This window comes from Rousettus aegyptiacus, unplaced genomic scaffold (assembly GCF_014176215.1).
Source record: "Rousettus aegyptiacus isolate mRouAeg1 unplaced genomic scaffold, mRouAeg1.p scaffold_m13_p_12, whole genome shotgun sequence".
Classification (NCBI taxonomy): Eukaryota; Metazoa; Chordata; class Mammalia; order Chiroptera; family Pteropodidae; genus Rousettus; species Rousettus aegyptiacus.
Genome location: NW_023416287.1, coordinates 5,316,379 through 5,331,505, shown reverse-complemented (window position 1 = coordinate 5,331,505; position 15,127 = coordinate 5,316,379). Strand labels below are relative to the sequence as shown.

At 47.0% G+C, this 15,127-nt stretch overlaps 1 long non-coding RNA gene across 4 annotated transcripts; it reads left to right on the top strand.

Annotated features, from left to right (window-relative positions):
* The first annotated feature begins 447 nt into the window (after nucleotides 1-447).
* Nucleotides 448-2,452, top strand: LOC118609938. 4 transcript variants are annotated; one of them, XR_004953499.1, is made up of 3 exons: nucleotides 448-976; nucleotides 2,114-2,277; nucleotides 2,368-2,452. It is a non-coding gene; the product is annotated as an uncharacterized LOC118609938 (long non-coding RNA). The 4 variants fall into 4 exon arrangements; XR_004953500.1 differs by lacking the exon at nucleotides 2,368-2,452 and having other exon boundaries at nucleotides 448-747; nucleotides 2,114-2,326; XR_004953498.1 differs by lacking the exon at nucleotides 2,368-2,452 and having other exon boundaries at nucleotides 2,114-2,326.
* The last annotated feature ends 12,675 nt before the right edge of the window (nucleotides 2,453-15,127 follow it).

The following is a 15,127-nucleotide window of genomic DNA, read 5'->3' as shown; positions in this document are numbered from 1 at the left end:
AGAGTTTCTGCCACCACCTTTGTACAGTTTATACTTAGATATTTATTTGTACAACTATATCTACCATTCAATCCCCAGTGCCTGGCACACAGCAAGCCTCATTACTTATTGGTAACCGAATGGTTAAACCAGTACATATTTCTCTAACAGCCTCCACTCTGCTTTTTTTTTTTTAATGTACCTTGCCAGAAATAGAATTCTTATACCATTAGTGAATTTCTTTAAGATGCATATTCAATGCACATTTATACATTTAAAAAGATTTGATTGTGTCTTAGGTGTTCTCACATGAATTATCTCATGCAATCCTCAAGCAAATCTCCAGGGGTGGTTATTTCAATTCCTGCTCCTCAAAAGAGGAAACAGAGACTCAGAGAAGTCACAGCCAAGACACATATTAAGATTTTAATATCGGGAAAAGGTTCTAGAGCTCTGTGCCCTATTGAAATTTCGAAGTATCTTCCTTCTTATCAATCTCAAAAGTCAGAATGCTGTGAACGTTCAAGCTTAGTTCTAAAAACCAAATACTCCTGTATAGTCTTCATGCCACAAAGATACATTTCAAGCCTCTATAATTAGCTCGGCAGCTAAAGCAAAGACTTGAGAGCCCTAACTAAACACTAAGAAAAGCAAACAAACAGAAAACCCCTCCAACAAAGAAGCAACTTCTTGACAGCGGCAAAAACTAATCAACAAGGTAGCTTCTAAGAAGCAGGCCCTGGGCAGCTCAGAATGAAAACACAGGAAGTAAGTTGTAAATGGCGTAATGAATAAGATAACTATTTTGGGGGGTGGGGTGGGGTGAAACAGAATCTGCTCTCTGCTATTTCGAGGTCACCTTTCAGAGCGTGGAGGGTGTGCCAGGGGTCAGGACATGCACCCCGCGGCTCCGTTTTCAAAAAGAAACGGCCAACACACGGCTTGGTAAATAAATTGGAAACCATTGAATTACACACTTAAACGGTAGAATTTTATGGTATGTAAATTATATCTCAATTAAGCTGTCCAAAAAAAAAAAAAAGAAGAAGAAAGAGATAAATTAAAAGTTAAAAGTTGTTTTATTTTGCCAGCAGAGAGATTAGCATCTCTCTCTCTCACCCCTAACCTTGTGTGTGTGTGTGTGTGTGTGTGTAATTGTGTATGAATCTGTGTGTGTGTGTGTGTGTAATTGTGTATGAATCTGTGTGTGTGTGTGTGTGTGTGTGTGTGTGTGTGTGTGTGTTTGAAAACGTGCTTTGTGAGTCTGGAGCAAACCAGAGTGTGGGATGTTAGCAGGTTACTGTTTAATGTGATGTAGGAAGCCATGTGCACAGAGCCCGGGAGGCGAAAACCGTTTTCTAAGAAAAAGTCCAGGGTCCCCTGAGAAGTGGAAACAGGGTGAGACAGATGAAGCTTTTGCCCGGGGGTGTGGCCGCGGCTTCCCGCCAGGGTGAAGCTGCTCCCCACTCGCGGCCTGTCCGCCGACTCCCTCATCACAGTGGCCTTGCCCCGGCTGCTGGGATTCAGAGATTCACGGAGGCAGAGCCCGAGCGGGCAGAGCGCCAGAGGGATTATTCGCAGAAGAAATGACCACGGGAATAGTGAGAGGGAGGGAGGGGGAGAAAGAGAGAGAAGAGAGAGAAACAGACAGAAAGAAAAAGAGTGAGGGTGAGATTAATTTTCGGGACGATAAGGTTGGCTGTATTTTCATTAAAACATTAAAGTGGCAGGGGTGGCTTAAGAAGAGCCACCTGTCCCCGTTGGACCAGTGAAAGGAATCTCAAAAGTGAGGGGGTTGGGCGAGGGGGACTTGCTCGCTGCAGGTAGCAGGATGTGCTTGAATACCTCAACTCACCTGGTGGTCTGGTGACCCTCTGACTCAAGGAGAGGTGAGGCTACCTGCCAGCTACCTGCCAGCCCAGGGTCAGGTGAGAGTTCACGTGTGCTCTGCGTTAGCACCTCATCACGGGGGAAAAAAGGAGAAAAAGACAAGCCAACCTCACCATTCCAAACAATGAAACACAACAAAAAAAAACTTAGTCCATCTGAAAGGAAAAACCAACGAGGTATTTTTCTAAGAATGACATGAGCAAGCACCCCACACTTACTTCTGATTCTTTTCTCTTAATTATAGGTTAAAAATGCCGATAAAACTTACTTCCCTTGAAAGGAATTATTCCCTGAGAGAGGGAGTAATGACCAGGATGGGGCACGGATGACTTTCGGGGTGCTGCTTACTCAAATGTGCCAATGTGAGAAACCTCAGCCAGTAGATACTCCCGATTTGCCCGTTCTTCTGTATGTATGTCATATTTCATTAATATTGAATAAAACAACAACAAACCCACTACTCATCTCCTGCTTCCCACTTTCTCATTCATTTCAAAGTTCATGTGACCAGAGAGGATGCAGATTCTTCTCTTCCTTCGCTCACGGCCGCCTTCGCCGAGGCATTCACCCCAGCGACTTCTGCATCCGACTGGCTTATCTTCCCCCTGGTCCCCTTAACCAGTCCCTGCGTCCTGTCGCTTCTACCTCTAATAGAGGTCCCAAACCTCTCTCGATTTACTCCGTCCCCACGGACCCTCTAAGTCAATGTCCTGTTTTGGCTGGACACCCGAAACGGACTCCCAATTTGTTTTCCCCCCGAGTCTACACTCGCCTCCCGCTTACGCTAGTCCATTCTAAAAGTGACATTTTTTTGAAAACAGAAATCGAGCGACAGCAGTCTCCCTCTGAAAAAACCTCCCCTCTCGCTTAAAGTAACGCCCGGGCTGTCGAGAAGCGTCCGGCGCCCCATGAGAAACGCCTCGGCCCTCTCTCCCTCCCTCTTCCCGTGTCCTCTCTCGCCCCGTCCCAGCCACGGCGTGGCTTGCCTTCCGTCCCTCAAACTCCCTCCGCTCATCCCTGCCTTAGGGACTTGGTTTGCTGTCCCCTGTCTTGGGTCTCCGCTGTCACGCCGCCTTCTCACGAAGGCCACCTACGATGGGGGTCACCACTCAGCACCTTCGCTGTACCTGCCCCTGTTAGACATGTCACGTTACCTCTTACTTTGGCCACTGGTTGGGTTTTTCCCTAACTAGAATGTGGTCGCCCAGAGGGCGAGGCTGTGCCTGGCAGGAGTCAGCATCTCCTCTCGAATGTGTAAACGCCAAAGGCTGAGCTGTCTGATACTCGCCATCGACTTCGGTTTTTCGCCATCGGGAGAATATTGGCAATGGTTTTGATCCTCTCCCGAGCGGAGGTGGGAATCACCTCCAAACTCAGGGTTCCGGTTACATCCTCGAGACCTCAGAGTTTACGCAGTGTGGTTGGATCTTGCCATGACCCTTGTTTGTTTTCTTCTCTTGCTAGTCCTTCCGACACTGCCTAGTCATTAAAATTTAGAGCTCGCCCTGGGTCAGGGGATGATTTCCTGGAAAACAGCCGGCTGAACTTTCCCGCTCTGTGCCTCTGAAATCGACATCTCCTTTGGAGAGAGGACTTCGGCGCCTTTCTGCTCAGCCTCTATTTGGCAATTTACGTTCTCGTTTTGCATGACTTCTCGGGAGAAATCTAGAAGAATAATAACTAAAATAACAGCCAAGGGTCATTATGCACCCTATTCTTTTCTTAGATTCACAGACGGGGACCTGAGGCTTGAGGAGTTTGGCAATGTGGCACCCATCAATCAGTAACCAACAGAAGGCAGAGGTGGGTTTTATGTCCAGGACGGTCTGAGTCAAGAGCCCGTGCTCTTACTCATCAAGCCACAAGGGCTCCTCGACCCCACCTTTGAAAGCCTCCTCTTCAGTGTGCCCAGCTGTGAGATGAAAGCGTCGAAGCCACCGTTCTGATTCTGCCGGTCCATGTACAGACAGTCGTGTGGGTATTTTACAGCCCCTGGCTAACTTGTGCTGAGAAAAGTTTAATAGACTGAATTGAGGACTAAGAAAGAAAGAGAAATAGAGAGGGAAAGAAAGGGGAGGAGGGAGGGAGGGAGGGAGAAAGAGAGAGAGAGAGAGAGAGAGAGAGAGAGAGAGAGAGAGAGAGAGAGAGAGAGAGAGAGGCAGAGAGAGGCTTCCCAACACTGACCTCGGAATTAAATGGCCCCTCCAATTCCATCACGGGCACAGAGGACATGAGCACCGAGAGCTGCTTCCTCCTCCCCAAGGATGCTAGTTTCGGTTTTCCCAGGTGTACCTACTCAATAGATTATTTTCCCTCTTCTGGGGCATAGTGGGCAAAGGGCAGAGAGAGGCCAGGGATTGTAGAAGCTGGGCTCTCTCCATGTGGAGGGTCTCTCTCCATCAGGGTGGGGAGAGGCACCAAGGTGTGGGGAGAAGCTTTCCTTCCCAGCTTCCTGACCGGGCACCAGGGCGTCTGAGGAAGGTGCGCAGCAGGTGCCGACCCTGAACTCATAACGATGTCCTCTGCAGTCATGGTCACAGTTTTCGTGGCTTTCTACTGATTACGTTTTTATCACTTGTGACTAGAAAAATTTCCGTCACTAGAGACGCCTGGTTTTGAAACGTGGAACATTTTGTCAGAGGACTGTGCAAGTTCTCTGAAAATAGGAAGATTAAAAAGCCCCAGAGAGGAAGGCGTAATAGTAATTGTTATCATTAACTCGGTGGCGGCCGAAGGCTCGTTTGCGATGCCAGGGCTGGTTTGACTGACAGGCCAGGGGAACGGCGACCAAGCTTTGGAGTGTGACGCTCCTGAGCTTGAACGTCTGCTCTCTCTGTCCCTTATGAGCGGTGCAAACTGCGGTTTGTTAACGCTCCTGAACCTCGTTTCCGCCATCATCGAATCAGGATGACGCTGGCATCCGTGCCGCAGGTTTTTCTGGTGAAGAGCTATTGCGATAACGCACTTCGAACACACAGAGCAGCACCTGGCACGTTGTAAACTCTTAATCGACGTTCGTTGATGCCGTAATTATGATTCGTGGCCTTGGCGGTGACGGGCAGGGTCCTTGCGTTGCCATGACGCGCAGATCTATTCGTTTGCCTCATCCCCTAGCGGTCTGTTTGCCAATGTGCAGTAGAAACAGCAGTGGGAGAGGCGTCTCGGGGCCCGGGTTCAAATTCTGGCACCTTCTAACCACACGATGATTGACGAAATCACTAAACTTCTTCGAGCCTAGTTTCCTTGTCAGTTTTGGGTGGCAAGGAATCACAGAAAAGCTTAATTTGAACTCGAAGCGTGGATTTCTCCTTTCCCTGGAACGTTCTCTCCTTCATGCCTTCATCTGCTGACACGTGTTCAGCCGGGGGTCTCGTTCACGCGCCCCTCCTGCAGGGCGCCGCCCCCCACCCCTGCCCGCCGGCCAATTCTGCATCCATTTGCTCCACACACTTAAATGAGCAGCTACTCTGCCTGCCCGACACTGTTTTAGCGTCATGGTGACGACTAAGCCAAACATGGTCTCGGGCTTTCGGAATTGGAAGGAAAAGTCAAGAGACCGCCCTATCATCCCGTGTCCCTCGTGGGTGGCCCGTCTCCTCGCTCAGGCCTGCTTTAGGTCGTGGACATAATCCGGACCTAGAAACACACACAGACACACACACACAGGCCTTGTAAATCCACTTATTGGGTTCTCCCTGATAATTCACTTAATGTGCTTGTCGAAGTTCTCTCTGCCTCAGGCCTCCTCATCACCCCAGAGCGACGTTACCCAGAAGTATTCACGAGCCTCTTCCGGGGAGCACCCTCTGAACCATACGGGGTTACAGGAGCACCAAGGTTCTGAGTCAAGCCACCAAGAGGCTGGGATCACAGAGGGGCCTCGGCATGAGCCGAGAAGGGTGAGGCCCCTCTCCATTTCTGTCTGGGATGCCCTCGGCATGCTTCACGGGGGAGGGCGGGGAGGATGCAGGGCTGAGCTGGGACCCCACGTGCCTGGACGCCCCCACACTGCCACCGAGCATCACTGTGGCCTTGGGCAAGCGACTCACTCTCTCTGGGCCTCAGTTACCTCATCCGTAAAATGAGGATGATGGTATTTACTTCCTAAGATCCTCGCGAAGGTTAATGGGCATGAAGTATGGGGAGCATTTAGTGTCATGCCTGGGGCCATAATTGTTCAATAAATATTAGCTTCCTATGACCATTAGGATGCACGTCATTATTCTCCCACAGGGAAGAGACCAATGTGGTTTGATAAAAATACATGACTGGGAACATGTGTGGCCTGGAATATTCCTTCTCCCTTCTCCCCGAACCCCATGGCTGACTCCTGATCATTTTGGAGGTCATGGGTGACATGTCATCTCCCGAGAGGAGCCTGCCTCAGCTGCCTGTTGGAAGCACCCAGGGAGCTTCCAACCACGGACGCCTGCTCCCATCCCCAGAGGTCCTGGATTAGCTACGCGCTGCCTGGATGTGCGGATTCGAACACGCTCCCAGGGAATTCTAGTGTTCGGCCTGGGCCGAGAATCACTGCTTCTCGTGCCGGTGCTGAGTGCTAACTGGAGCTGCAGGCCCTGCAGCCAGACCACCGGGTCTGAACCCTGGTTCTGTGACCCGCTAGCTGTGTGACTTTGGGCAAGTTATCAAAACTCTTAGCGCCTCAGTTTCCTCATCTATCAAACGGGCATAATGATAACAGAACCTACCTCATCGTGTCGTGAAGAGTAAATGAATTGATGTGTGATACACTTAGCGCAGTGCCTGGCAGACTCATAGTAAGACCCGCAGTTATAATTCCTTTTCTAGTCTTTATTTTTGTTATTGTGGCAAACTATACATAAAATCATTGTTTCAACCATTTATAAGTGTACAGTTCAGTGGTATTCCGTAGACTTCCATTGCTACACAACCATCACTTTTATCAATTTCCAGAACTTTTTCATCATTCCCGACAAAAACTCATTAATAACTCCCCATCCCCCCTCCTCCTCCAAGCCACTGGCAATCTCCGTACTCTCTGTCTCTATGAATTTGTCTATGCTATGTACTTCATAGAAGTGGAATCAGACAGCATTTATCCTTTGTGTCCGGCTCATTTCACTTAGCGTAATGTTTTATCTATGTTGAAGCATGTATCAGAATTTCATTCTTTTTTATGGCTGAATAATATTCCAGTGTGTGCGTGCGTGCGTGCGTGCATGTGTGTGTGTGTGTGTGTGTGTGTGTCCCCGTGCATTCATTCATCTGTTGGTGGACGTTTGGGTTGGCTCCACGTTTTGGCGACTGTGAATAGTCCTGCTGTGAGCATTGGACATATCTGAGTCACGTACCTAGAAGTAAAATGCTGAATCGTACGGTAATTCTGTGTTTAACCATCTTTTTTTCCCCACAGTGCCTTGCACGTTTAACACTCCCCCCGGCAATGCACGAAGGTTCCAATTTCTCTTTCACCAACACTTGTTCTTTTCTTAAAATAGTAGCCGTCCTAATGGGTGTGAAGTGGTATCCCATTGTACTGTAGTTATAATTCCTTTTGATCTCGCCCAAAGTAGATTATCCACTGCCTATTATTCTCTCTCCTGCAGAACGCAGGCTCTTTATTTTCACGCTGTTATCACAGCATGTCCTTCTGTTTGTTGAATGTTTGTCTTGCTGAGTCGCCCAGGGTTTGGCAAGCTCTGGCCTGAGGCTGCAGGTCAGATCTGGCTGCCGTTTTGTTTTCGCAGAGCCCACAAGCTAAAAACGAGTTTTACATTTTTAACTGGTTAAAAATAAACAACAACAACAAGAGAAGAATAATATTTTGTGAAATGGAGAAATTATATGAAATTCGAATTTCATTATCGGCACAGGGCCGTGCCCTAGTGTTTGTTTGCAAGTTATCTCTGGGCGCTTTTGCACTACAAAGGCAAAGTGTAGTCTGTCAAGTCGAAAATATTCACTATCTGGCCCTATCTGTTTGTACATAAAGAGAAGACTTGCTGAATCCTGCATGAGACCCTGAGCTTAGGAGCAAGTATCCTGGTATCTCTCCAGTAATGGCCTTGGAATTCATTGGTCTACTCTCCTACACTAACTCCAGACACAGAAATAGATCAGAGGACTAAATATAACAGCTAGAACTAGACATCTTCTAAAAGAAAACATTAAAGACTATTTTTGTAAACTTGGGCTACACAAAGATATCTTAGAATACAAAAAGCACTAACCATAAAGTAAATACATTGGTTTACATTAAAATATTAAATTTCTGCTCACCCAAAGATAGGATTAAGAAAATGAACAAGCCACAGATTGGGAGAAAATTTTTGTTACACATATATATGATAAAGAAACTTGTATCTAAATATCCAGAGACCTCCTACAAATAACAATTAAAAGACAAGCACACACATTTGGAAAATGGGCAAAAGACTCAGATGTTTCACAAATGTAGGAACGGCCAATACATACATGAAACAGTCTTTAACATTATTAGTCATCGGGGAAATGCAATTTAAAACCACCGGGAGATCAAATTTTACATACATCAGAATTGTAAAACAAAAACAAAAACGAAAACGAAAACACGAAAACACACAAAAACAAAACAAAAAACCCCCACAGTACTGTTGGAGAAGGGAGGCCCAGCCAACTGTTTACTTCAGATCTGTCATTTACTGGCGAAGGAACTGCAGTGGCTTTAGAAGGTGGTTTGGCGGATTCGTATAAATTCTACTCCTAGGGATCATCCGAGAGAAATGAAAACAAATGTCCCCACAAGGACTCACACGCGAACGTTCGCGGCAGGTGTATTCGCGACGGCCACAAACTGGAAACAGCCCCACCACGAAATGGGCTTGTAAAGGTAAAGTCCATCCGCACGGCGGAATACCACTCGGTAACGAAATGGACTAAGCCACCGACACACACGACAGCGTGGACGAATCTCAGAATCGCGCAGAGCGAGGGAAAACAGACCTGAAGGAGCACGTGGCGAATGATGCCATTGGCATGAAATTCTAGAAAAGACTCATCTTATCTATTGCGACTGAAAAGCAGATTGGTAGTGGCCTCTGGTGGGGGCGGGGGGTGGCGGCTGGTGTTGCTGAAAAGGGCATGGGGAACTTTCTGGAGGTAACGAACTCATTCTGTAATTTGTTTTGGGGGGACATTAATTACGGGGTTGTGTATAATTATCAAATCTGGGAACTAAGCACTTAGGGCCTGTGCGTGGTACTGTACATAAATTAGACCGCCATTTAAATAATGGGAGGGGGACGGCCGACCCTGAAAGGTGAGGCGCCGTCCCTTAATGGATGGCCCAGACTCCAGTGTCAGCCTCTCCTTCTGCCCTTGATAAACTCAGTCAGATTCGCGAAGGAAAAGGAGAAACCACGGTGCCCTGATGTCTGTCAGCTGCAAATGGCCCGAAAACTCATTTCCTGTTTTAACCAGAGCCCTCCTGCGAAGGCACTAACAGCAATCACTCCTCCGAGCCCTGGAGCTTGGAGACTAGAAAGCCACTTCCTGGCCTTGCGGATCGACAGCACCCTCCACTCAGCTGGATCGGCTTCCACCTGTGCCCTCGTGGGAGCGGCTGGTGGCTGCGGCCCACCTGAGGGTCATCATCACTGCTCTGTGTCTGACTAGCCAGACGCCCACCCCGCCTAGCAGGCTGCATAGACCCCCGAGTGAGCACACCGGTCCGGCACGCGGGGGGAGAAGCAGTGAGTGTCTCTAGCTTTATTTTTCAGAGGGCGAGTAAAAAAAAACAAAGCTGCCTCCGTGAGGCAAACAGTCAAGACCTCTGAGTTCCTTATACCTCTGAAGCCAGAGTCTGAATCTTTCCTTGCGGTATGAGTTTCTGATGGCTGCTGTCACAAATCGCCCCGCACTGAGTGGCTTAAAATAATGGAATAAACGTATTAGCTTACAGTTCTGAAGGGCAGACGTCCAACACAGGCCTCACTGGGCTAAAATCAAGATGTCGGCAGGGATGGTCCCTCCTGGGTCTTCTGGGGGAGAATCCATTTCCTTGCCTTTTCCAGCTTCACAGGCCCCCTGCAGTCCTTAGCCTGTGGTCCCTTCCTCCGGCTCGAAGCCAGCAACGTCGGGTCTCTGTGCCTTTCTCCTGGGGGCACGTTTCCCCTGACTCCTCTTTCGTCAATCTCTTCCGCTTGTGAGTACGCCGGGCCGACCCGGATAATCCAGGATCATCTCCCTAATTTAAGTCAGCTGGCGAGCGATCTTGGCTGTATCTGCAGCCCTTATTCCCCATTGCCATTCGAGGCGACGTATTCACAAGTTCTGGAGGTGGGATATAGACCTCTTTGGGGAGCCATTATTCTGTCAAATACCCTCCCTGATGTTCAAGTCTGATGTCAGCTCGCCACCTCCTCACTCCCTGAGAACGGACCTGGATTGATTGTTTGGTTCTGAGATTTACGAGTTGTACGGACCATGACAGCAACAATAGCAACAGCAACAATTATAATAATCGCACGTTGAGTACATAAGATAAAGCAGGCAGACGGGACGCGTGTCTCCTTGATCCTTCTAGGACCCCTCTGGAGTAGCTATCGTCATCCCTGTTACAAGTGGGGAAACTGAGGCCCAGGCAGTATAAATAACAGCCCAAGGTTGCCCAGCTCTTAAATGACAGATCTAAGATGGGAATTCAGTTTGTCTGACTTTGAAGTCTTTAGTCTTAACAACAGATGTCTTTTTTTTTTAATTTATATTTTTAATGTGTCAATTACACTTCACGTGCAATATTATATTCGTTTTAGCTGCATGACAGAGTGATTAGACATTTCTACAACTTACGAAGTAATCATGCTAAGTCTAGGGTGCCCATCGGACACCCTACAGACTTATTACAGTATTATTGATTACATTCCCTATGTCAACAGAAAATGTCTTAATAACAAACCTCTGCTACATAACCTGCTGCCCTTTCTCTGAGCAGAGATTTTACACGCAGAGGAAAGCTAATGTCTAATGCTTAGCACGTAGGAGACATGGAACTTTTACAGGTAGCTCGAAGATAATCTTGTTGCTTCTTTATGCCTGTCTCGTTCCTCTCTCTCTCCTTCCCTTCTTTCCTTCCTTCCCTCCCTCCTTTCACGTATTACACCTTTTAAAGTGGGCGCAATGTGGGATAACAGTTAAGATCTCCGCTCGAAGTTCAGGCTACCTGGCTTCAACTTCTAGTTTTACCTGCTTTGGCTCAGGCCCATGTTATCTCTGCAAGCCTCACACTCTTCCCCGTTTATTTAATCAGCCTGTGATTGCATTTACCTTACCAAGCTCTTGGAAGGATCAGAAACACTCAGGCAGGCACATGACACACGGCAAACTGTCGCGATTTAGCCGCTTCCATCGGTGCACACCTGAAGCAGGTCGTGTGAGTAAGGAGAGACAGTATGACCTTTGTTCACAAGGATCTCTCTCTTTCACACACCCACCCACACAAACACGCACACCAGTTCATGACGTAAAATGGGAAATTTGGGAAGGACTGGAAATGGGAGACCGGGAGAGTCGATGGCATGGTTCTAATTTGGGGTTAGGAAATCCATGAAGGATGAGGTAAACGCGTACTCAGAGAAAGGAAGGTTCACCAATAAAGAGCATCGGGTGAATCACACACACCGTCACTGTCTGCAGGCCCCTTGACCGCTCTGCCGGCCTATTTTAGTCACCAGATGTGGTCAGCCACAGCGACTCGACCCATAGACGTTCACACGTGGAGTTCACAATTTTCGCCATCTCTGTCGCTCCCTTGTCTAGCATTTCCTTAATACTTTTCTTTAAAAAGACTCACTCTTTCCACTTAACTGCATTTATAGAAAAGAAAACTTTAGGTCACTACGGTAAATGGGAGACTGATTTGCTTGCCACAGCAAGCAAACTGTAGAAATAAATGCACGACTATTAAAAGTAACGAATAATTTTGTCCATCTGCTGCCTAATGTCATTGTGTACCCCAGTGGTGGTCAGCATATTGTGGAAGACTGTCTCTCTGTGCTGGCCACTTCATGGGGGCTGAGAGCAATCAAATTAGCTAGAGCCTAAGATGAACCGGAAGAAAATAGGAAAGGATATTTAATGGGGGCCAAACACTCTTTAAAGCACTTTTTCTGTATTATCTCATCCGCATCACAGCCTGTGATGGAGGTCTTATTACTTAATATGATTCTCACTTTACAGATAAGAGTGTTTGAGACACAGAACCTTTAATTGACTCGCAACTAGTAAATGGCGAACCTGGATTGGACCCCGAGGGGTCTGCCTCTGGAGCCTATGTACCCACAGCCGACCAAGGCATTGTGGACAGATGCCACCACTGTTTATGTCATTGTCTGTGGCAGGTTCAACTCTGCAGCTAAACATTTATCAGTCAGCCCTGGGTCGTAGCTAGCCCCCGCCAAGCCTTACCAATGCTTTATTTCCCGCTTAAGATGGAATTCAGGTGACCTTGACCTTCTCAGAAGTTAACCCGACGCCAGGAAGGTGCACATCCATTCATTCATCGAACTGGCATCGTGGACGTCCACTCTACACCAGGCCCTGTGCTCCGCGTCGCAGAAACAAGAAGGCAGTCCTGTGTGACGGCTCCCGTGGGGACACTGCTGTCCTGTAGATCGGAGACCCACCCCCGGCACCGAGGTTTGCCAGCTGTGCGACTTTGGGCTCCAAACCCTCCAGGCACCTGCTTGCTCATTCGCAAAATAAGATTCCTACAACTGCCCATAACTTGTACTTTTTCCCCCCCATAATTTGCTTTTTGCAGAGAATTTTTTGGGGTGTTTACTTACTGATTCGACTTCAATTCATTTTAGTCCGTTGAGGAGAGGAGCTTTCATGATGCCTTTCATGGGGTTTTCGTTTGTTTCGTTTGCGGATTGTAAAACAGGTCCACAACCCTACGTCCCCAAAACCGAGGGGCCAGATGTGTTTTGTAAGCTAGACTTTTTCAGATTTGAGATGCGTTCGTTTTACATTGAATATTGAATAACACGTTCGCATTTTTTTCAGAGAAATACATAAATATTCACACCACTGTGATCATGAAAACACTCATGTAAACTTGGAGGAGTCCGGATTTGCCGTCAGGTAAATTTTGTGGATTTTGGAATTATGGGTGAAGAATTATAGATGGGACCTGCACATGGCTATGGTGGAAAGTTTGGAAAAATACAGTGAACATTAAAAAAAAAAATCATATTAACATGGGATGAAATTTCCATGTATCTTTTCTAATTTATTAAATTATTTAACAATATTATCAAACTCCTATTATATGTCCTAGACCAGTGTTTCTTAACTGGGGGCAATTTTGCACCCTAAGGGACATTTGGTAACATCTGGAGCCGTTTTGGTTGTCACAACTGGGTGGGGGGAGGGGCGCGACTGGCACCCCGTGAGCAGGGGCCAGGGTGGCTGCTGAACATCTCAGGATGCACAGGATAGCCCTGCCACAAAGAATGATCCGGTCCCAAATGTCGATGATGCCGCGGCTGAGAAACCCAGGTCTAGGTTCTGGCGTATAACAATGAACAAACCAACAAAAAATTAATTCGCTTCCTATGCATTTATAAAATATGTGTTATATAAACACAAATATACATGTTTTACAAATTTGGTATTATTCAGTATTTAATTTTTTTAACTTAACATTGCTTCATGAACATTTTACAATATTATCAAAAATTCTTCAAAGACATAATTTTTATGTCTATAAAATCTTTCTTCAGAAGATGTGTGTTTTTTTTTTTTTTTGCAGTTCCTTTCTGTTAACTCCCCCCCCCCTTTTTTCCTGCTATTTAAAATAATACTGTGATGAACATTCTTGCATCCACCTCGTGGGTGGCATTTGATTATTTCATTAGAGTCTAAGGCTCGGGGATCATTCCAGAAGTGAGATGACTGAAACAAAGAGAACAAACTTAAAAGAATCCTTGAGGTACTTGATGAAAAGTTGTGTTTTGCAAAAAGGCCGTCCCAAGTTTTACTTGGTATAGGGGTTGACTTTTAAAAACCGGGAATCTTCTGGTATTGAATAACAAACGTGGCTAGTTCAAGCTACTAATAACACATCTAGAAAATTCTGGTGCCCGGAAGAAGCCTTCGGAAGAGGAGAGGAGTATGTGGGTACAAATTCAAGTTCTTGTCTGAACCCGGATAAATTGGGCATGTGCCCTTCAGTCAGTCCCATGGCTCTCATTGCGCTTTAATTATCCCAGAATGCAAACAGATTGAATACAGTTCAAAGACTGGGCAACAAAACATAATTAAGGAGCGACCTAAAAAAAAGAAAGAAAGAAAAAAAAAAGAAAGAAAGAAAAAAAAAAGAAGCGACCGACTCATGGGAAAAGATAAAAAGAGCCTCCAGTCTGAAAGCCGTGGGACAGAAAACCCTGGAAAGAGGTAACGGCCTCTCCAAGCGTTGCAATTCAGTGAATAAAAGGCTGGAGGAGGAACTTCTTGCTGGCGCGAGGCTGGTGGTGGTTCAAAAGTTAACGGGATGTCGTTGAACAATGAGGATTCCAGAACGAAATCTCAAGAGGAAGCTTCTGCGTGGCTCTCCGTAAGATTAATCTGTCGAGGAGATGGAAGAATCGCTCTTCGGACAGTTAGTAGGTGAAGCAGCAGAGGCAAAGGCCGGCCAATCAGATAACGCGGCTTCGCTCCCCAGCAGGTGCTGCGGGAGAAGGTAATAGAATGGGCAAGAGACTCCCTTCCCCAGAGGGCGAGCCAGCGCGAGCCTCTCTGCTCTCCAGGGTGCTTGAGTGGAGAAGCTTAACCTGAAGGGAAGGGAATTCACAAATTCTCCTCGTCTGAGGCCAGAGGACAATAACGAGAAAAGCTCATCATTTAGAGTAGGAGTGGATGTACTTGTTCTGCAAAGAGGTGGATCGGAAGTGTTTTGGCTGTGTAGGTCTTCTGGCTCTTTGTCAACTGCTCAACTCTGCCCTTGTAGGCTGAAAGCGGTCCTAGGCCATATGTACATGATGCACATGGCCGTGTTTTAATAAAACTTTATTTACAAAATCAGACAGTGCCCGGGGAGTGTGGTTTGCGGACCTTGCTAGAGAAGTAGGGAAGAGGCCATGTGAAAGCGTGAGGAGGTTCTGAGAGGTCCGGGTTCAAATCCCATCTTTACCACTTACTGGCAGTGGAACCCCGGGCAGGTTAGTTAAACTTTTGAACAACATTTTTCTTGACTTTACAAAAGGGGTGAATCAGAGTACTTACCTTATGAATTTGT